A 23,867-nucleotide genomic window follows, 5' to 3' on the forward strand; every position below is an offset into this window, starting at 1 on the left:
CAAAGACAAGCCACAGGTCAGAGCCAGGAACAGGGATCAGGAACAGGGCAGAAAGGCAAGCACAGGAGCAAAGCAGGGAACCAGGAACCAGGGGCAAGTCAGGAAGGCAGGGTCTGATGTAGTAGCCAGTAAGGAATTCACCTAGTTGCATGGATGACTTCCTGTCTCTCTTTCTGGCTTAAATAGTTTACCTGGCCCAGTCATGGACTCCGGTGTTTGTCCAGTCAGGTCTCTATAGGTTATACCTTTAGTGGAGCACAAAACCTTAGGGCAGGCCCGCAGACAGCAATTCTGGGCCCCAGGGCAGAACAGTCAATGCCCGCCCTAGAAAGTTTACAACGCTACTTTTTATCCCATTGATAACACATTAGAACTCACTATGCGTAAGTTGTGGCATTGCTTGATCTAGTTAACTTTTTTTTCCAGTTACAACACCAGTATTATACAAATGGTGAGCCTAAATATACAATGTAAAATTTGTTATTTTGAATTATATATTTAAATTAAATAAATACAAAACATTTAAAGAAGCAAAAGGTAAGAAAATACCTAAAGTATCAAGCAGGATAATTAAACACCCTAATCGTGTTTCCTGTGTAAGCTAAAGACAAGGAAAAAAACTGAATATGAGCAACAAAGTTAAAATATACAATACAATACAATACTTGTTCTGCTGGTGCTGTGGGACATCAACACCCAGAACAATGAGGAGACGGCAGGCATGGTGCACCACATCTACCGGGAGATCTCTGAGGAGGCGGACAGGGGCGAAGGCAGAGGGAAAACCCGCGCCTTGTTCCCTGGCTGAGCGGTGGAGGTGGCCCCTCATGCTGCACTAGTGATAGTGGCTCGTCAGCCAGTGCTAGTGGCAGCAAAGGGGGGGGGCGGGGCTAGCCCCAGCTGCCTCTCTGCCAACTTAGAGAGGCTCGATTGGGTGGCTGAACTTGCTGGCTTGTTTAGTGAGGAGCTGCAGCCCCGGGGGAGGAAAATGGTAGCACAGAGGGAGCTTGTTCCTCTCAAGTCTCCCTATCCTCAGCCCCGCAGCCAGACAGCAGGCACAGCGAGCAGCCAGAGGAGGCAGCAAGCTCTGCGGTTCCCAGGCTGCTATTCCTGAGACTCTGCCAGACCAGCAGGGTGCAGCAGTGCTCTGGCAAACTGTTACTGTCACAGTGAGGGATGGCAGTCTTTATAGAGCAGAAGCAGCAGGAAACCGGATATCTTTCTTTTTTTAAATCTTAAATTTTATTAAAAATATGTATCTATCCCATTCACCCAGGCGCATTTAAATTGCCAGGCCTCTAGGCAGTTGATGCCTTTCCTTCCCCCCCGACCCCACCCCCATTGGCAGGCCTGCCTTAGGATTCCCAATTCTCCAGTCACTAATAGAGGTGTCTGGTGGTGGCATAGATGCGGCAGCAGCTTAAGAGCCCCCTGGACCTGCAGAGCCTAACATTGAGCCCAATTGCTGCAGTCCTCAGGATTATTGCACTAAATTCAGAACACTGTAGAGGCCCTCCTCTTTGGTGGTCTTAACTTATTCAGCACATCCACCAATGACTCCTTGCATTCTCTGAAGGACTTTCACAAAAACTTTTCGTTTTTGGGCATATACTCCTGCAAACAAGAAGAGGGTTAGTCAGTCTCAGGCAGGTCAGAGGTCCCACTCTGCCCAGTTTCCCACCTACCTAGAATGCTGAGGGGAAGGTTATCAGCCACTGCACCTGGATTGACACAGGGGCTATAATCTACAAAGCATTGGTTTTGACACCTCAATCAAGGGCCACGAACACCTCTGTGCTCCAGATCTGATGCCGTTACACCCTGCCAACTTTTAAATCATCTCTGCCATTTTCCCAGCTCATGGGAGCAGATTACCACCAACAGATGAGTCCTGAAGGTTATAACATTAGGCTACTCCATCCATTTTCATTCCATACTTCCTTCTCTTCCTCCTTCCCCATCCTTTTTCTGGGTCCAATTTCATGAGCCTTGCCTGAGATAAGATGTTTACTCCCTCCTCCTCTTAGAAACCATGCAACTAGTTCCCACTCACTACAAAGGAAAAAGATTTTACTCCAAGTACCTTCCAAAGAAGGGCGGGTGGCAGCCAATTTTAGGTCTCAGAATGCTGAATACATTTGTCAAGATACAAAAATTCAAGATGGTAACACTCATAGTTATTATTCCACCCCTGGATTTGGAAGATTATTTTGCAACCATTGACCTTCAAGGCATGTACTTTAATGTCACAATACATGTGTCTCACAGGAGATTCCTACACTTTGCCATAGGTCAGGACCACTATTAATATTGAGTTCTCCCTTTCAGACGATCTACTGCTCCCAGGGTGTTTACAACAGTAATGGCAATAGTCACTGCATAGCTTTGCTAGTGGGGAGAAATTGTCTTCCCCTATCTCAACAACTGCCTTCTAAAAGGGTGTTCCTATATCAAATTTCAAAGAGCAGTAAAGAAGGCCAGGTCTTTCTTTGAAGACACTCTCTGTCCTCAGCTCAATACTCCAAAGTCCTTCCTCTTACCTCTAGAAGGGGTAGAGTTCACAGAGGCCACTCTTCATGTCATGACATCCAGAACCCATCTACCAGAAGACCGATTTCTCACTCTGATACACTTAATTGCACAAGTTCAAATGAGTACACAGGTCACTCCCAGATCATGCCTTCAGCTCCTCAGGCACATGGAAGTATGCTCTTTCATCATGCTACATGCTTGTTTACATCTGCACTACTTCCAGACCTGACTCAAGACAGTTTATACCCCCAATGGAGACAGTCTGAACATATTGCTCTCTAGTAGTCTTCCTCTACTGATGGAAGAATCCAGAAAAGGTGTGCTCAGTTGTTCCCGTCAAACATCCCCCTTCCACAGTTTCAGTAGTTTTGAATTAATCTTTCCTAGGATGGGGAGCTCATCTACAGAACCACATTATCCAGGATAGATGGTTAAATATCAACATTCTGGAGTTCCAGGCCATGAGATATGCTTGTCACCTCTTCTTCTCCATGACAGAAGATCACCCATCTGCATAATGACAGGCAACAGGGTCAGTATATACTACATAGATTGACAAGGAGATTGAGGTCCCCTTCCCTTTGCTCAGAGGCCATCAGGTTATGGAACCAGTTCACAGTGCAACAAATCCTTATCTTGACAGTTTTTGCCCAGTTTTTGCTCCACAACATCATAGTGGTGACCTCAGTAGACACTTCATTGAAGATCACATGTGGGAACTTGACAGATCCATACTCAGGCAGATATTCCTTACCTGGAGTTTTCTGTACATAGACCTTTTCTGCCATCACTGACAACTGGAAATGTGCAAAATTCTGATTGAGGGGAGGTCTTGGTTGCCATTCCATGGGTGGCACCTTTCCACTGTTTTGGTCAAGAAGTCTCCTACATGCCTTCCCTCTAATGCCACTAACCCTCAGGGTTCTAAACAAAATTAAACAGGAAAAAGCCATAAAAATCATGTTCACACCCACTGGCTGAGAAAAATGTGGTTTAGTTATCTACTTCACTTCTCCTCCTGGCCAGTGATCAGTCTCCTGTTGATGCCTGGTCTTCTCACTCAGGGGTTAGGGAATGTTTGTTACTCCAACCTGACCTCTTTGCGACTCAGGGCTTGGTACCTGGTTGGCTTTCAGGGTTAGAACTCTGCTGTTCAAGAAGTCCTGTTGAACAGCAGAAAGGAATCCACAAGGAAAACTTACCATCAGAAATGGAAAAGATTTTACCACTGGGTACACTCACCATCACTATCTAGAAAACCTTGGCACTCTGAAGCAGAGAGGTCTCTCTTTGAGCCTTAGTAAAGGTCATCTAGCTACTGTCACAAAGTCACATTTTCCTGTGGAAGTTTCTCAGTATTTGCAAACCATACAACTTCCAGATTCATCAGAGGGTTATCCAACCTCTTCTCAAAATCAGAAAGCCCACCCCAACTTTGCACTTGAACTGAGTTCTTAATTATCTGATGAAACCTCCCTCTGAGCCCTTAGCTACTTATATTCTTTTAAACTTTTCCATGAAAACCTCCTTTTTAGTAGCAATTACCTCTGCTTGAAGAGTTGGTAAATAAATTAGGAGTTGTGATAGCTGAATCCCCTTAAACTGTTGTCTTCAAGGATAAGGTACATCTCAGATCAAACCTGCAGTTCTTACCTAAAGTCACCTCCGATTTTCATATCAATCAGACAGTTCATCCGCTGGTCTTCCACCCTACTGCTCATCAGGCTAAGGAGGATTCTGCCTTTCACATCTTAGATGTTAGGAAAGGGCTAAGATATTATTTGGATGGATGAAACCTTTTTGAATTCCTCCAAGGCTATTTATATCCAGTGTTCACTCAGAGATTTTCTAAGTGGGTTTCTGGCTGCATCCTCTCCTGCTATGCAGCAGCTAATGTGCCATGCCCTGATTAGGTCATAGCCCATTCTACTAGTTCTCAGTCCACATCTGTTGCCCTCCTAAAAGATGTTCCTGTTGCAGAAATCTGCAAAGTGCTACATGGGCCTTGAGTCACACCTCCTCAAGACACTATGCCTTAGTGCATGCCTCTACAGCACATGTTATCTTTGATTCTGTAGTTCTGAAGACAGTTATAAATCTGGTTCTAAAGCTCATACTTCCTTCAGTGGATACTGCTCAGGAGTTATCTCAAGTAGAGCACCCATAGGGACACTACTCCAAAGAAGGAGAGGTTACTCACCTTGTGCTGTAACCAGAGTTCTTCAAGATGTGTGTGCTATGTGTGCTCTGCTACCCACTGTTCTTTGCCTCTGCTGCAGAGGCTGGTCTCCCTGGGATTGTGCAGTAGGGGAGGTATTGAGAGTGGTTCATCCCTCACAGCCCTATGTACCCCTGATATGTGGCATAAGAAAGATAGGGTGGATGAAAGGACCAGATAAACACTGCTGCTGAAAATATTCTATTGAAGGCACACATGCACCTCCAAAGGAGTACCCATCAGGATGCACATCCAGAAGAACTCCAGTTACTGCACAAGGTGAGTAACCTGTCCTGCTTAATTTGTTCAGGAAGGCTTTTAACATCTGAATGATATGTCAGCAAGTGTGTTAAGCTGAGTAGGCATACAAGATCAACAAGGGGCAACTCTGAATAATGTAGTTTAGTAGTAAGCCATTCTCTCTTGCTACAGTAACTTTGTTACTTCCATAGCACTAGATTCCTAGCATATCAACTGATAGATTTACCTACTTTAAAGACTCATTTACGCAAATCTGTGCAAAAGAAAGTCAACATTTAATTTGTGTTTATTAACATAAATCTATTTAATATTTGTTCAAAGAAGGCAAAGATGGGGTCATGTATTGGCATATGTAAATACTCCACTTCTTGGAGTTGAAGAAAGAACAGCTTATGACTGAGGAATATTCATGCACAAGATGAGCTCAAATTATCTGCTACAAAAAAACAGACAAACCAGAAACAAAAACAAAATTTAATTTCCACCTTAAATCAAACTAAGGTAGTGAGAAAAGAATACTACTAATTTAATTTAGATGCTGTATTGAAGAGAAGTCTGCATATTGACCTTGGAGTTCTTAAAGTTCAGCAGCACTGGTGTGATTACATTTCATTGTTAATGGGAAGTTCAGCAACAAAATTAAATAGAAATTGCTGCATTTGAATTATTTTTCTTGTCCTATTTTTACTTTTCCTTGCATAAGGTATTACAAAGCTTGGGTAAAGTAAAAAGTTTCCAAACAATCAGCTGGTGGAAATACAGAACAGTATAAACTAGAATATGGAAAATAAGTTCAAAGTCCAAGTGCAGATAGTGAGATTTCTGGGTTGTTTTTTTTTCCCTTCACATTTTGGCATAAACAGATAAATTTCCACTTGCTTGGATTCCTTGCACCACCAATAGGCCATTTGCATATGGTGTGCTCTGAGTCACTGCAGCCACCTGTGATACAATAGTAGTGAAATAAATTAAACTCTGTACAAATATCTCCAAAATATCTTGAAAATGAAAACAAAATGCAACGTCACAATGCAGAGTTAGGGTACCAGCTTTCCTCAGTGCAGGGGGAAGGAAGATAGGCACACACACACACACACTGAACATAACAAGCTCTATGAAAGGATAATCTGGCATTAAATCAGAATCATAGCTTCATAGCACTTAATACCAAAAAAAGTCCATATTGCAGGATGAAATTAAATCTGTCAAATAGTGATTGCTCCCACTCCCTCTTGGGACTGGATCATTTGGCACATCCATGCAATAATAATTCTTCCAGCTATTTTGAAATAAACCCTGTAAAAACACTTTACTATATGTTTCTGTTTTGCAGCTTTAATTGTGTTGGTCTCATAGTTACATAAATAAATGTAAAAAAACCCCAGAAATCTGAATTGTGATTGAAAGCAGTTATGTAAAATTGGCTTCTAACTATAACTGGAAAAGAAGGAACTGTACTGTTCCACATCATAAGGGATGTTCCAGGGTGTTGATGTGGAAGAACAGAAAATAGATACAGAGAATTGCCCTTTTCAAATTCCAGCAGCAAAACAAGAGAGAGAGAGAACTTTCTAGAAGTGGAGGATTAAATCATTACACCTTTGAAATGAGATGTAATGGGAAAATCAAGTGTGTGATCTCAGTCGTGTGGACAGTTATGCATGTACTTAACTGTTATGCATATGAGTATTCCCATTGCTTTCAGTTGGACATATGTAAAGTTAAGCACATGTATAACTGTTTATAGGTGAGGCTTCGGAGTTGCTATGCAAGGGCATATATCTTGCTGCTTTTACTGGAGTAAGCAGGGTAGATGAGAAGTCATTGGGACTATTGAGTTTAACAGAATTTGGTCTTTGCTTGGAAGCTCTTAATTTTGAATATTCTTATTGTACCTCAGTCTGAAGATGGGATGTTTTAATCCTCAATTTCCAGAGAAGTTTTCTCTTTTCATTTATTTTTGCTACTGTAATTTTGAAAAGGCCAATTTTCTGTAACCGTGTTCTGTTCCTGCAGAAAATATTATATTTGCAACAAGCAGTCTGTTATTTTCACACAATAGCACATCACTTTACAATTCCAGTACAGTAATTATCATCATTGTGGGTCAGTGCTTATAAGTCTGCAGGCATTTTTTGGCCCCATTTTTTGAAATCTTGTGCTTTCATCCAGTTTCCAAATGTAGTCCAAGCAATCAGTCTATTTCATTGTCACAGAATAAGCCCTGTATAAAAATCAACCTTCTTCATTTTTTTTGAAAAGTTTACTATTTTAAATTTGAGTCATATTTCTGTAGTAAAAGTTGCTGTCTTTGTGCATCTCAGTTCTGAAACTCTCACAATATTTTCTCAAACATAGTCCTCCCTAACAAAAAATATAAACTCTATCTTGATCAATACAATAATTCCTTAGAGGCAGCACCAACCCTTCCTAAATTGCTTAACAAAGGGACTGTCTTGGGATCCATTCTAAATCAATGGATCAAATGAGCAATTTTTTGTGCTAATAAAGAAAGTCAGCCAAATATAGAAAGTTATGCACCATTGCAATGGCTGAGTTTAGCTGAAGCACTTGTATGCTTTTGCTCAAGAATTGCATCCTTGAGGACTGAATGAAGGATGGTTTTTGTGTATGAATCACTGTGAAACTTATTTCTTCATCTGTCCCGCTGAGGTGAGTTTGTGTACTTTCAGTGATTACCCAAAGCTTATCTGTTCAATCAAGCCTTCGCTAAATGGCTGTATACTTAAGGCTTCTTTATGCACAGAAATTGCACTGGTTTAACTAAATGTATGATGATGCACCAATATCGTTAAACAGATGCAACTTTGTATGTGGGTGCTGTACATCAGTTTAAAGCTGTCTTATTTCCTCTTAGCTTGCCCCATAATAGTAGGAACATGTGAAACCAAAGTAAACCAGGTTTAAACCAATGTAGACTATCCACACATAAAATTGCACCAGTTTAGCTAAATCAGTGCAACATCACACCTTTGGTATAACTTTGTGTGTAAACTAGGCCAAAGTAACTATATTTTCCTTTAATGCTTGTCTCAGTTCTTTCCTAGTGGGTGGGTGACAAACTAGGCAAGAGTTAGCATGGTTTAAATCTGGAAAGATCTCTGAATGAAGTTCCGGTGCACAGTCTGGACTTAAAAAAAAGCTGTTTAAAACTTCCAAACAGGCTGGCCCAGCAGTCTGGTCGTATCACATTGTGTTGCCATATGGGGGAATCAGAGTTTGTTTCCTGACTTAACCTCAAGTTTGCTAGTCAGTGATCTTAACCTCAGGGTCCCTGAGCTAGCAGCCCTGTGAACTCAGTCAAGAAGATCCCTTTTGAACGGTTAGTGTGCAAATAATTTTTCCATTGCACATTTTTCCATTTTTTTACTGAGGTTTGCCAGATAACATAAATCAGACCTGTGGGGTGGTGCTTTTCATACTGGGGAAGAGCTAGGTGTCTGATAGTGTCTATCCAGTAGTATCTATCTAAATACCTCAACAGATATGCAGGCCTGATTTCCCTCTCACTCACTCTGGTTTTTCACCACTGTAATTCCTTTAACTCAAGTGGAGTGACTCCTGAGTGAAAGGAGAATCTGGCCCATAGACAGTACTTTAATCTGCATAATTTATAGTTAGGTGAAACACTTTTGATTTCATTATATCTGATTTACTCTTCTTTATCTCTATTAAATATCACTGTCATGAATATTTGCTTTTGGCAATATGAAAATCTGCTTTTGCTGACATCCTTTGACTCATATTTATGTCACACAATGTCCTTTGGAGCCTACATTGGTGAAATGTACTTTATTGCCCCATCATTTCACCAACCAACTCATCATATGCTAGTACTCACTGCTATTGGTGTAATGTTCGTATAGCTAATGTACATTTTGTGCTGTAAGTTTAAATTGCCAAACAATACTTTCACATCTTAACTATGCAAGGGTTTATTTCATTGGTTTAAAGTACATTTAAAAGTGACGATTTTATTCATAACTTGCATAACGGTCACCTTCACATCTAACTGAACAGTCTGTTAAAAAGAGAGGCAAGAAATACTCTACTTCTGTCAGTGATTTTAATTTGTGTAGATATAAAATTAGCTAAGCACACAGTTTCTCTCTGAGGCTGCAGTCAGAAAGCCAGATTTTCTTCCCAGATCAATTTATGCAAGAGGATAAAAGAGGAGGTAGAAGCATACTAAATATGAAATATCTGAAATCTTATAGATGCTTTGGAAAATTCAGATTTCTTTATGATTACAATTAAATTTCTACTATGAGTCAGCAGAATCATGACCTAAACTTTCCCAGAAGTGAAAACTGGTAATAAATAGTAAAAAGACCGGGTAAGAGTAAATGTTTATATATACATATAAAATATTTCTCTAGTGATAGGGACATCTATTCTTCTTAATATCTTCTAATAAATTTGATAATTTACAGAAGGACTGCACTTTTCCAATCACTTGCATTGGTTTTGTAGGTTCTTCCATGGGCTTCCACTTTATCTCCACTTTGTTTTTAATTAAAAAAGAAATGCATGTAATTACTCCATTATAATTCTCTTTGTGATAGTACAAAGGCACCGAAAATGAATTGCATTATTTGAGAAGGCCAGCAATTATGAAAGATAATCCAAATGGCAGTGCTTGCCCGGTAAAAGTGAATGATAAAAGAGATGTTGCTATGTCCACATGTTATGAAGCAGATGGTGTCCACACCCCAAGTAATCATTCCCCCCTCCCCAATTTCCTGATCTCTAGAAGGGGATTGGATGGGAGTAGGAGCGGTTCTTTTACTTCCAAAAGGCCTAGTGCATCCAAACACCTTAGTGTATCTAAGCAATGATATCAGTGGGGTGAAACTGGAATCAGATTTAAGGGCACTATAGTCAGAGAGGTTTTATAATTTTTCCTTCTGCTTGGGGTCTAGTTGCTATTATCTTGGCCTTTGGGACAAAAGGCACCATTTTAAAACGTAGAATGGAAGAAGTATATTGAGTGACCGCAAGAAAACATTTTTTTTGTAAACGTATGTCTATTTCTACTAGCAGCATCTGTGTCAGTGGTGTTATGGTTGTATATTTATTGTAAATAGTCCTTTTCAATTTCTGAGGCAGAAGAGTTGTTGATAAAATTTGAATTCGGGTCTTTTATATGGAAAAGCTTGTCATCAAATCTGAGGCAGTGATTTCTGAGTGAAGGAATACCAAATGTTTTGTGAGAACATTTGTGCATTCCCTTCGAGGAAGCCCTTTTACTGTGCCTCTGTGTTTTAATGGCTTTGGACCAGTAAACACCTATGGTAAGTGACAATGAAAAGTAATCTTTTAAATTTTTCAGTTTGCACAAATGCTCTTCTCCAAGAGAGAACTCAAATGAAGATTATATGAAGAGGGTGGCAGACTTTTAGTCCCTACATAGGTATGCAGAACTCTTCTGTTTAAGTTGCCCTGACTTTGGGTGCTAAAACGCTGTTAAGTTTGGGGTAAATACTGCTGGATTATTCTGGCTGTGACAGATAGTGCATGCAGTTGCAGTATCTTTGGGGACCATGTTGTGTTAAGTGTATGAATGGTTTATGTTACGTTGTGGGCTAGGAGTTGTATGTAACTCCAGAGTGGGAGGGTTGCTACAGCTCCACCGGGAATTCAAAACAGTCGAGGGTGACAGGTGGATCATTAATGTTATAAACACATCTGGAGGGGGACCAGCCCCTAGAAGGCTTTCATATACTGGTTCAGACTGGTTTTTCCAGAAACCAACAAAGAAAAGCCTTTTAATTTAAAAAAGCTGGATTTCAACTGACTTGAGGCCTTCTTTCTGATCTATCAAATGCAGAGCCTGGTGTCAAAGGTGGGCTGCAACCCTTACAGGTGGGTTGGAAATATATTGGCCTATTAAGGTCTCATAGCACTGATTGGTGACCTCTGGGAATCGGAAACTTAAGTGGGTGCCCTTGAAAGACCATGGAAGGGGAATGTGGGTGTAAGTACCCTTAAATATTGAAATAGGCAGGGGGCAAAGTTAGATCTAACTAGGCTATAAAGGAAGTAGAAATTAGGGAGATAAGAGATAAAAAATTTTTCTTTATATTTAAAATTTTGCTGTATGTTTAGAGTGCCACCAGATAATTGTACCTGAAAACTGGTATTTTGCTGAACTGTTTTAGTGGATTAGAGACACTTATAAAATGAACTTTAGAGCACATTTTATCTATTGAGCTTGCCGCCAACTAGTCAATACCAGCATCTTGAACCGTGCAAAGAAGTACTGCCCTTGAAAATGCTAATTTTCAGAAAGACAGCACCCATGGGTGGTGCGTGAATCGCCGGCTGGGGAAGGCTTGCCCCCAATCCTGCCCCTTCTGCCTGAAGCCCTGCCCCTTCCATCCTCCGCCGGAGCCCATAGCCCCCCCACCATGGCCCCAGCCCTCACCTCAGGCTAGTGCCCCCAGCCTTGGCATGCTGGGGGGGTGGGCAGTGCAGTCCCAGTCCCAGAGTGCCAGGAGGGTGGGTGGTGCATCCCCAGGGCCAGCTTGAGCCCTAGCTGGGACCATGGCACAGGGACAGGGGAACTGGCAGGAGGGAGTCTGGGGACGGAGCATGGGAGAGGCAATGCCTGTTTGGGGAGGAACAGCTTCCCCCAGCCTATGATACCCCCTGACCATGACAGCACCACCTCAGGCAGTTCTGATGATTGATGATGTAAAATTATTACCAGAAATATAATATATGGGAGGTTGGTACTCCTGGTGCACATAAGGGTGTCTTCTTCACTCTTACCAAGATGTACACACATGTGTAGGCACTCACACAAATGTTTTCAGTTTTGTTGGTGGCATTTTCCTTTAGTAAAAATAGTCTGTTGTTTCCCCTCTATTTTTCCTTCAATTACTACAGTATTATGATTCCACAGAGCACAATTTCTGCTGCATGCACAGTCAGTAATTGAATTGTAGAGGAAAGCATCTATGGAGATATGTAAAATCAAGATTTCCAGCTTTTTATGCAAGTGTTTTGCCCATGGAAGCGAAGAAGCAGCTGTACTAGCTTAAGGCAGCAGAGATTCTGCTAAAAATAACACAGGCTTCCTTGTACTATTTTTTGTCAATTCCTTCATTTCTTCTTCAGAAGCTGTAAGTATTTACTAATTCTCCTTTATTTATCTCCTGACTGCTTGGTAGTATATGCAAAAAAATAACTGAAACAGGCTTCCTAAGACTAAGATTGTGCTTAACCCCAACAATTTAAAAAGTACTCAGAATCCCTTGTTTAATCATTACAAGTGATCTGCCTTAAAATTTTTGTTCCTGTCTTCATGTGCTTCCTGTACCTTTTATTTATGGCAAGATAAAAACAATGGTGAAACTTAGCTAGACCATAATAGACTTAATCTCTGGCTATAAGCTTGTGGAACAATTGGATATCTTTGAGATCATGTCATTACACAATGGAATCTGTCACTTAGTCTGCATAATGATTAGAATTTAGAAATGAGGATGATACCATTTTAAAGGTTCTGAGTTTGTGCAAGGTTTGAATAAATAAGAAGTAGGGATTTTTAAAATTAATATCTTACCAGAAATAATGAGGGGTCATATGGATTTGAAGTTTGCGACCCTAATGGACAGAAATTTTATGAGAAGAAGCTTTCTCTTTTTGGACAGGACGAGACCATTCTCACAGTATTTATCTTTAAGCATCCAGTCACAACTTAAATTACTAATTTTTTTCTAAGCTTTGAAAGGGTTGAAAAAGAAGTTTGGGTTTTATCTCAGTGGATTCTTACTTTATTTGACCCAGTTTTTGGATCTGTAATCAGAATATATTTTTCTATTCAATCCATACACCCAAAGACTGAGGTGGATAGTCTGTCAATGCCATTCTAAATGGTGGCCCAAACTAGTTGTATGAGGTGTCCCAGCTCAGAGAGGTTAGGTTGCTGTGCTTGATCTTAAATGAAGATCTTGACAGACTTCTTTCATTCAAATGCTTGCCAAAGTTCTTAGTAATAGAGAAACTACACAGCAGACCTTCATTTAATTGAATTTTCGAGATGTAAAATGAAGGATAAAGCTAGAAATGTAAACACAGCAATAGTAGGTAGAACATGTAGACCGGCTGCACATCTTGTTTTATTTTAACACAACAAAAATGCTACAGTATGATCAGCCATTCTGCTTCAAATAATGAATTCATTCATTAAGAAGACAAGAATACCTAACAATCCAAGAATTCTGAACAAAAGTAAGCATATTTAATATGGAATTAAACTACTTTAAGAATGTTATTAAAAAGAATGGGATGTATAAAAACAGCAGACAATTCAATACAACATCATTTAGAATACAATGCTACAGTGAAATGGTGAAGGATGAAAATTCATCTGGAAAAATTAACAAATTGCATTTATAGCATCTGGCTGTGAAAGTTGCAATGATTGAAGGAAAGCCAGAAAATGTCAGTATGGTATAATCACTCTGCCTCCAAACAGGTTACAGAGAAAATGAATATAAAAAATGCCTATCTTGGGCTGCATGCAAGTATGTACAAGTGGTTGCCTAGTTTTTAGGTCCATTTATTTCAACTTAGGTGTTTGTATATGCATATGCCTAATTTGTACGTGTAAACATGATAATTTTTGGGACTAGTCATATGAGTAACTGTTCATCAATATGAGTAAACAGTTCTCAATCTGGCCCATGGAGAGGGAGCTAGATTTCTCCAGCACAGAAAGTACAACGGCCTGTAAATTCCTTTGCTAAAAGATTCACAGAAAGTAGAAACAAAAGAGGCAAGAACAGGTTAAAAGTAAATTTGTTTAAATGGATAGTAATGGAAAACCAACTCTAGTAATTCCCCAGCTTATAGTAGAATGCAATTCACTAGGGCAATTGCCAGTAAGGGAATATCTACACTGCATTTTGGAGCTCGTGGGAGCAAGCACCCAGCCTGGGTTGATAAGCATGATTTTCACTGGCTTTCTAAAGAACTGTGGAGACAACATTTTGAAGTTATGGTTCGGGCTTGAGCTCGAATTCTAAAGTCCACCCCCTTCTGTAGGCTTCAGAGCTTGACATCTAGCCCAAGCTGCAATTTCAAAGTACTGTCTACACAGTTCTTTCGAGAAACCAACACAAGCCCCCCTAGCATAAGACAACGCATGCCTTCTGATACTGGGTTCAGGGGCACAATCTAAATGGGAGGACACTTGACCTCCCCACGTGTCTCCTCTGCCCAGCAACCTCTCAGCCTGGGGCCCCCATGCTCTCCCCACCCCATCAAAGTTACCTGCAGAGGGGGTGGGGCTCTGTCCTTTTCCCTCCACACCTCCCCCTCTGCACGTTTGGCAGCTGGCCCCCGGCAGGGAGCAGAAGGGAACCACTTCTCATGCCGGCTGAAGCTGGCTGCTCAGGGTCACTGACTCTGTGTAGCGCAGCAGCTGCCTGAGAGAGCCTGGCTAGGGCAGTGACCCACCCCATCCTCTCTGCTCCCTGCCTGGGCCCGGCTACCAGTCACGGGGCCTGAGCAAGGAGGAGCTCCCCCTCCCCACCAGCACTTTTCCGGCTCACTTGGCCACCGTCCCTGGCAGCTGGGCCCAGGTGGGGAACAGAGGGAGTGGGGTGGGCTTCCACCCCTGCCAGGCACTCTCTCAGGCAGGTGCCGTATTGAAGAGAACAGCGACCCAGAGTGGACGGTGTGAGAAGTAGCTGGTCCTGCCCCTTCTGGGTCCAGGCAGGGAGCGGCTGCCAGGGACAGGGGCTGAGCGTGCTGGGGGGCAGACACAGTGGGAGAAGGGAGCCCCTCTCTGTGCCCCCAGGCAGGCCAAGCAGAAATCTGGGGGGAGCCACTTGTAGGGGGGCATGTGGGGTTATATTGCCTATGCCCCCTAGCCCAAGTTTGTTGACCCAGACTGGGAGGCTTGCTCCCATAGGCTCCAAAATGCTGTATAGACATACCCTGAGAGGCATCCTCTTGTTGTCAAAGTAGAGGACTTTAGTGAAGGATCTGGTCCGCAGTTGTGTACCTTAACCTCAAGACTATGTCTTCTCCCTGCAATTGTTCTAGCTGATTATCCAAATTACCCAGAGATTTGTTGTCCTTAATAATCAGGCACATAGCTGTCTGACTTTATGAACTAGTTGTCTTGCAACATGGCCAGGATGGATACTGTGAGTACAGGCAGGAGGTTCTCCTGCCATGTTAAATTCAAGAAACAATCTGGTATGAAGGCTGAGAGAAATTATCAGAAGACCCATATTGGAACATATATTTGGAACTGTAATGCCTCTGGGCCTTGGTTTAAGGGTTTCTGTAAACCAAGCTCCCATGTGTGGGTGGTCAGAACTTCCCATTTCTTCTCTCCCTGCAGATATGAAAAATGTGGACAGAATTTTTTGTTTTAGGTTATTTGTCGGTAGTTTATCTGAGAACAATCTACACCCAGGAGAGAATGAGTGTCCTATGCACAGGCTTCTGAAAGTATTCTGAGCAGTTATGTAGGCCTGACTCCAACCCCTCATGTTTTCTTCTCGCTCACGTTCCTTAATCACTACCCCTCCTCCTTACCTGAGGCTCCCAACCCTTCTTCCTTCCCCTACCTCCCATTTCTGTTTCTCCTCCTCCCCATAATACCCCCATCCCTCACTGCAGACCCAATCACCTTTCCCTATTACCAACCACTCTTCCACCCATAATTACCCCTCTTGTCTCAAAAAACTTTCACAGAGGCAGTGTTTACAGTTCTTTTTCAGATTTCTACCCAGGGTGGGTTTCCAACTGTAAAATTGCAGGCTCAGAGAGGTGTTAAATGGCCCATTAATCTCAATGAGATATTCTTAGCTGAAAGAAAATACCTGATGAAGATGAATGCAGCCTGAAACATTAGCTCTGAGAAGTGTAAACTGCTCCATTCATTTCAATGGGTATTCCCTTTCCCCCTCTCCAGTCCTGGAGAGTTTCTGATATGTGTCAAGCATACTTGTTCTCAGGGCCCAAATGGTGTGCCAGGTGAGGAGTGTCTTTAGTGCCCAACCCCCTCCATTTGTTAAACTTTTGAATACCTTACAGCCCACCCTGAGCCTGGCAACTCAGGCAGTTTTGTGGGTCGCCTGCCCCTAAACATGGCCCTGCTTGTTCTTAGCTCCTCATCCCGGCCGCATCAATGTGTTCTTGACACATGTACCCAGCATGGCTGTCCTAATCTCCCCACCCAGAGGAGGGGAGGGGTAGGGCTTCCCCAGATCCTGATACATATGAGGGGGTAAGAAGAGGGGCCGAGGCACCCCAGATAGGCAAGCCCCCTCCAGAATCTGGCTCATATGAGTGGGGGTGGGGGTCAGGGAAGAGAGAATCACACCCTTGTAGATGGGTTGGGTATGCCCATATCATGGTACACACAGAAAGGGCAACGTGGTGTTGATAAGCACCCCAGACCCTATTATCACCCAGAACACCTGCGTTCCCCTTCCCAGTGCCCCAGCATTCACCTCACACTCATACATACCCATTCTAGTTTCTCTCCTCCTCAGCTGATCCCCCTGTTTCCACCTACTCTTCCACCCCAATCCCCCTCCCCTCCCAGTAAGCATTTGCTTGTATAAAAATAGTTTGAGCACCTTCTGAATATTCCACTGTACTTAGATTACATTTCCCCAAAATAAAAATCCCCCTATGTGAGGGGCAGACTGGAGCAGTATGTCTGCTTTTTTTACTTCAGATTTCTGCCATGGAACCTGGGGTTTGTGCTTAGATTCAATGACCATAACATATCCTCAGAGCCATGGTCCTGTGATGGAGAGGTAGTTTTCCAGATAGTTAGGCTCATGACTAGCCTCACATGCTTAATCACAGTCTCAATGGCTACACTGAGCACTTGCCTAGAGAGAAGCTAACTGGAGAAGCAAACTCTTTTTCAAATAATGTTTTAGTTGACTTCCCCCAAATGGCTGGTGTGTGTTATGCGCTCTGTTGAGGGTAACCCTCGCGGGTTGGAGACCCTGGTGTGATGATCTGAGCCCTGAGTTGACCTTTCTCTGTGAGCACAAAAAAGGTTGCCGCAATCTCTCAACTTTAAGAAAAGTTGTTTTTTCCCTTAGGAGTTGTGTCTCTGGAACCCCTTGGTCAGAAGCACCAAATGTGGATTACTAACAGTACTCTGTGACCCCATGAGGAACACCAATTACAAGACAATTCGAGTAACTATGTAGATTATAGATCCCTTAGATTAAGAGTCGAGCTTTAAACAGAAAGTTGTTTTTAAACTTAACTATAGCACAGCTGTCATTCTGCTGTAATAGAAGCCTATCTAATGTAGAAGGAGGACTTCTCCATAAGTCGGCACTTTCTCTGATAAGCCTAGCTTGTCTGTCATGAGATCTGACAGACGCATGCTCTGTGTCCTGTACCTGTTCATTCAGGGAAATACTTGATTCAGTGTGATGTTGCAGAGTAAACAGTAAGTTGCAAACACATTACAGAGATTGTTGTTTGCCAAACAGATTGCTCTCTTATATCAAAGCAAGCATATATTAAAACTTAATCACATAAAGTGACATAGTGTACTGAATTGTACCTCTTCTGTGTGTGGATTTCAGATAGTGTAGGCAATGGTAAAGCTAGGATAGAGCACAATATGGCATCCTACTAAAAAGCACAGGCCATGCTCGCCTTCTGAAGCCTCAGGAGATGCAGTATTTCTTTCCTGAATGATGATATCATAATGCCCAATAGGTATGATAGTCTCTTCATTCTTTCCATTTATGCTTGCATCTACCATGAAGCTGCATGGAAAAATATTCCAGCTTAGCCCTAGCCTTGACAATAGCAAAACATGTGAATAGAACTCAAATGTTAATTAGAGCTCATCTGGTTCAGAAAAAAAACAACAACCGCTAAATTCATTTCTTCCACCTAATTCCAGATTACAAGAGCATTCCTATCCAAACACAGAAACCTGTGGCCCAGTTCCAGGTCTCCTCTTCCCAACTCTCTGCCTTTCCCATCTGCAAATCTTTTCCCTTTATTTCAGATGTTGCTGAATCCAGTCAACACTTCTGTCAATCAGTACGCTGAGCCTGAGAGCTCAGGAGTTCTAGCTTCACAGTGCTTCCCTCCTATGAGACTCTGTATACAGTCCATGAAGAAACCATCATCAATTCAGTCTAGACCAATGGTTCTCAACCAGGGGTATGCGTACCCCTGGGGGTATGCAGAGGTCTTCCAGGGGGGTACATCAACTCATCTAGATATTTGCCTTGTTTTATAAACAGGCTACATAAAAAGCACTAGTGAAGTCCGTGCAAACTAAAATTTCATATAATAGTTTGTTTATATTGCTCTATATACTATCCACTGAAATTTAAGTACAATATTTGTATTCCAGTAGATTTATTTTATAATTGTATGGTAAAACAGAGAAAGTCAGCAATTTTTCAGTAACAGTGTGCTGTGACACTTTTGTATTTTTACGTCTGATTTTGAAAGCAAGTAGTTTTTAAGAGAGGTGAAAATTGGGGTTATGAAAGACCAATCAGACTCCTAAAAGGGGTACAGTAGTCTGGAAAGGTTGAGAGGCACTTGTCTAGACTGTGTAGCCTGAAGGCGGTAGTGAGAGATGAAAGCCAGTATCTAGTAAGATTAAAGGACGAGGATCTTTAAGCAAGTCTATATTGGGAAGACTGAAGAGAGATCTACTTATGCACAGTTGTTCTGAGGGGGAATATATATGAGTAATGCATCTTATGGCAGAGAAGAAGAACCAGTTTGAGTTTGGATATTTATGTAAATGGGTATATGGGAGAAACCCCTCCATTCTGTGAGGATGAAGAGATCCTTGAGATATAGTGATAAGGTGCAACATACTGTACTGATGCTGTCAGCTATACACACAAGACACTTTAGAAATTCTCCTTCCCTTTCTGAGGGATTGAACTAAATATTCCTTTGCCATTAGCTCCTTTATGAAGGAGGTACTCACTGTGTCCTATGAAACAGCTCCTCCTCCCCATCTGGCAAAATTCTCTCTCAGGTCCACAGAGGTTTACCTGAAAGATGGCTCAGGGAAGAACACAGCAATTAATTGAAGCAGTATTTTCTCAGAAGAACAATAATGAGGTCTCTGAGTTGCTGATGCCCTTTGCACTTGTTTTATAATACAGAATCATAGAAAGGTAGAGCAGGAAGGGACCTCAAGAAGTCATCAAGTCCAGCCTCCTGCACTGTGGCAGGACTAAGCAAACCCAGACCATCCCTGACAGGTGTTTGTCAAACTTGTTTTTAAAAGCTTCCAATGAAAGGGCCTCCACAACCTCCCTTGGAAGCCTATTCCAGAATTTGTTCTAACCCTTACAGTTAGAAAGTTTTCCTAACATCTAACCTAAATCTCCCTTGCTGCAGATTAAGCCCATTATTTCTTATCCTAACTTCAGTGGACATGGAGAACCATTGATCATCAATCTCTTTATAACAGCCTTTAACATATTGGAAGACTGTTATGAAGTTCCCCCTCAGTCTTCTTTTCTCAAGGCTAAACATAGCCATTTTTTTAAACCTTTCAGATCAGTAGATCAGTTTTTCTAAACCCTTTCATCATTTTTGTTGCTCTCCTCTGGACTCTTTCCAGTTTCTCCACATCTTTCCTAAATTGTGGTGCCCAAAATTGGACACAGTGGGACCTCATCAGTGCCATGTAGAAACAGGACAATTACCTCCTGTGTCTTATGTACAACCCTCCTGTTAATGCACCCCAGAATCATATTACCCTTTTTTGCAGCTATATCACATTGATGACTCATATTCAATTTCTGGTCCACTATAACCCTGAGATCCTTTCCAGCAATGCTAATACCTAGGCAGTTATTCCCCTTTTGTAGATGTTCATTAATTTTTCCTTCCTAAGTGAAGTACTTTGCACTTGTCTTTTATTGAATTTTAACATGTTGAATTCAGACCAATTCTCCAATTTGTCAAGGTCATTTTGAATTTTAAACCTGCCCTCCAGAGGGCTTGCAACTCTTCCCAGCTTGGTGTCATCTGCAAATTTTATAAGCATATTCATTACTCCATTATCCAAGTAATTAATGAAAATATTGAATAGTACTGGAACCAGAACTGACCCCTGCAGGATCCTACGAGCTACATCCTCCCAATTTGACAGCAAATCATTGATAACTATTCTTTGAGTACAGTCTTTCAGCCAGTTGTACACTGACCTTATAGTAATTTCCTCTACACCACATTTCCCTAGTTTGCTTATGAGAATTTCATGTGGGACTGTATCAAAAACCTTTCTGAAATCAAGGTATATCATGTCTACTCTTTCCCCCCCCTCACTAGGCCAGTAACCCTATCAACGAAGGAAATTACAATAATATACCCTTCAGTCTCTCTCTCTAGGATGATCAGCAATGATTCGAGATACAAAGAGAAGATCAGGAGAAAGCCACAGGCTTATTTATTAATTCACTAGAGTATGAAGAGATGTAATAGAGCGAAAAGAGGCATTGTGACTGCCACCACTATAGCAGTGCTGACACTGAGGAAGTAAAGGGATAGTACTTGCAGTATTATGTTTTTGTAGCACCTAGGTCAAGATACCAGTCTCATCAACTAGAGCATGATGAAAATGGATATAGACAGCCAAGCAAATACATATGGTATGAGTACCAAGTGTATTTCTTAAGTGCAGTATTCCCCCAGTTGGCAGAGTCCACATAAGCTGTCATGATTTTTTTTAATGTATGATTAATTAGATAGGTCATTGTTAGTTTCAGTTTGAACTGGATTCATTTTTGAAAAAAAAAAAAAGGACTTTCTACATTAAATAGAGAACATTATATGGAATGGAGTGTTCATCATCTTCCTTCTCTCCATGCATGAAACTGATAAAAGAGTAAAATGGAGGGAAGAAGGTATCCGGTATCCAGATGACTTTTAACTGAATGAGATCACATTCATGGAGGAGAGGGCCCTTTGTTATTACAATAGACAGCATTTTAAAACAACTTTTCTGATTAGTTCTTTAGCACTGAAACATAGAAATGAAGGGCTGGAAGGAACCTCGAGGTCATCGAGTCCATCTCCCTGCACTGAGGCAGGGCCAAGTAAACCTAGACCATCTCTGACAGGTGTTTGTCCACTCAGTTCTTAAAAACCTCTAATGATGGGGATTCTACCACCTTTCTTGGAAGCTTACTCCAGAGCTTAACTACCCTTGCAGTTAAATATTAGGAAAAATGTTCTAATTTAAGGCTGTAAACTCCCCAGTGTAGCCATGCTCGAAATCTCCCTGGCTGCAGGTTAAGCCCATTACTACTTGTCCTGCTTTCAGTGGACATGGAAAACAATTGATCACATTCTTCTTTATAACAGCCCTTAACATATTGGAAGACTGTTATCAGGTTTCCCCCTCACCATTGCCAAGTAGAGCAGGACATTTATCTCCTGTGTTTTACATATGACTCCTGTGAATACACCCCAGAATGTTAACCTTTTTCACAACTGCATCACAAGGCTGACTCATATACAATTTGTAATCCACTATAACCCCAGACTCCTTTTCATGAGCTACTAAAGCCCAGTTTTGTTATATACTCCATGTAATTCATGGGAAGTTTTAAGTGGCACTTTTGGATTTCATGGATACTTCTAAGTCATTAAGTTCGGGAAGGGGCAGGAGAAGGCTTCACATGGAGTGGCCATTTTATTTAGTTGAATTCTGTTGGCCCTTGTCCAAAGCCTATTGAAGTCAATGGAAACATCCTATTGACTTGAATAGGCTTTGGATTAGCCCCATAGGCCCCGATACAGCAAAGTAATTAGAGCCAGGCTTAATCCAGTTTAACACCCTTTAGTTTTCTTTGAGTTCAAAGTTCTTAGCTTTCCTTTCAGTGTGGCCCTGATTCAGGAAAGCACTTAAACACCTGCTGAATGTTAAGCATGTGCTTACTTTCTAAGTGCTAAGTCACATGTTAATCAAGTGCTTGTCTGAAACTACATTTACACTACATGATAGGGGTGTGATTCCCCTGCTTGCATACACATATTTGTGCCAGCTTTCATTGAGCTAGCAAGAGTATAAATAGCAATGTAGCCGTGGTAGGACAGATAGCAGCAGTGGAGGCATGGCTGGGCTGTGTTGAGTAGAAACCCCCCTGAAACCTGTGGGTATGTGCTCAACACGGCTCAGCCATGCCTCTGTGGCTGCTACCCATGCTACCATGGCTACACTGCTGTTTATATTTGTGCTAGCTTGATGAGAGTTAGAATGAGTAGGGTGTATACGAGTAGTGGAATCACACCCCTTTAGCTCATAGTGTAGACATAGCCTGAACTGGGGCCATACCAAGGATCTGTGAGTAGAAAAGAAATTAACTTCCCATTATGTTGAAAAGGAAGCCAAGAGCTTTGAACCCAAAGAAATCTAAACTGTTAAATTGGATAGTTTCTACTGAGTGAATATTATGTTTTGCTTAAGCTATGGAGTTAAATGTTAATTAGTGAGGGAAACCACACAAAAAATTGAAAGTTATGAGTATTGTACATGCTGTTTATATTTAATATTTTTTGGCAATGTCTATGCATGTTGAAGTTATAAAATATGCTTAATGGAAGACATTTAAAGGAATGATTTTGTATAAAAGGATTATTCTGTTGAAACAAAACATAATGGGAACTCACATTTTCAAATTAAAATGGAAATCATATAAAGGAAATGGAGCTTTTAAAAAAGATTAAGAATGTATGCACTGAGCATTATTCCAGCACAGCAAGTTAATTTGGAGGTCAGCAATAAAGGGAAAAGAAAGTTTTTGTTGGACAGGAGTAACTGATATAAATACAAATTGTTACTGTATTCATTATAGTAGCACCTAGAACACTCAGTCAGGACTAAGGTCTCATTGTATTTGATACCGAACATATGTAAAATAAGAGCTCAAGAGTTCAGAATCTGAACAAGACATGATAGGTGGGTGAAGAATCCCATGGACTAGTGTGAAGGAGACATGGTTGTATTGAATATTTAGGAATTGTATTGATTGAAACCAAGCCCCTGTGCCCCAACCCCACTTCCCAGGAGTGCCAGGCGGGCAGAGCGGGGCAAGCCCCCATGTCCCGCCCCCAGCAGGAACGCCGGGGGAGGAGCAGGTCTGGGTGCGGGGACCCATTTTTCTGGGGGCACCCCCAATTGGCCGGGGCCCTGCGCATGAGCCCTATTGGCCCAGTGGCTAATATGCCACTCTATCCAATTCCATGAATTTCTTTAGTTACAGGATATACCTTTTGTATGATTATATTTACACTTGTTAATGGTGAATCAAAAATACACTTTGGTCAACTGAGTGAATGCCCTGTCTGTTTATCCGGGGTAAATACATGTAGCTGTTCTTAATTTTTCCCCACAGGGATGCATCCGGCAGCCAGGAAGGGACTCCTATCTCCTTTGAATTTTAATGTTGCTGAGAAACAGGGAGAATGAGATGGGGGTTTAGACCTACAATCTAAGAAGAAAAAAAACGCATCACAAATTTCTTTGCATTTTCCTGAGAATTACTTAAAAATCTTAACAACAAAACTGTGAGTATTATTATTGAAGTATGCCGTGACATGCATTTATGGCACACTCATTGACAGATAGTGTGCACCGCTGACATCACATAAGGGCTGCTCAGGCTTACAGAAGCAATGTTATTCATTATGAAAGACAGACTTATGCAGGATCTTGGCAGAAATCACATGGATCCGATGATGAATACTTTTCTTCCCCTATAACTGCATTAATAGGTTTTTGGAGGACAAATAAATAACCTCCTTGCTCTTATTGTTACGTGTTTTCTAGTATCAT

At 41.5% G+C, this 23,867-nt stretch overlaps 1 long non-coding RNA gene across 2 annotated transcripts in view; it reads left to right on the forward strand.

The window, feature by feature from the left end:
• The window catches only part of LOC122465969, a 79,442-nt gene that overhangs the window by 29,670 nt on the left and 25,905 nt on the right, over positions 1-23,867 (forward strand). For both annotated transcript variants that reach the window (XR_006291129.1, XR_006291130.1), the window contains exon 2: positions 23,428-23,599. This is a non-coding gene — a long non-coding RNA (uncharacterized LOC122465969). The remainder of the gene's footprint in view (positions 1-23,427; positions 23,600-23,867) is intronic.

This window comes from Chelonia mydas, chromosome 5, assembly GCF_015237465.2.
Source record: "Chelonia mydas isolate rCheMyd1 chromosome 5, rCheMyd1.pri.v2, whole genome shotgun sequence".
Lineage (NCBI taxonomy): Eukaryota > Metazoa > Chordata > Testudines > Cheloniidae > Chelonia > Chelonia mydas.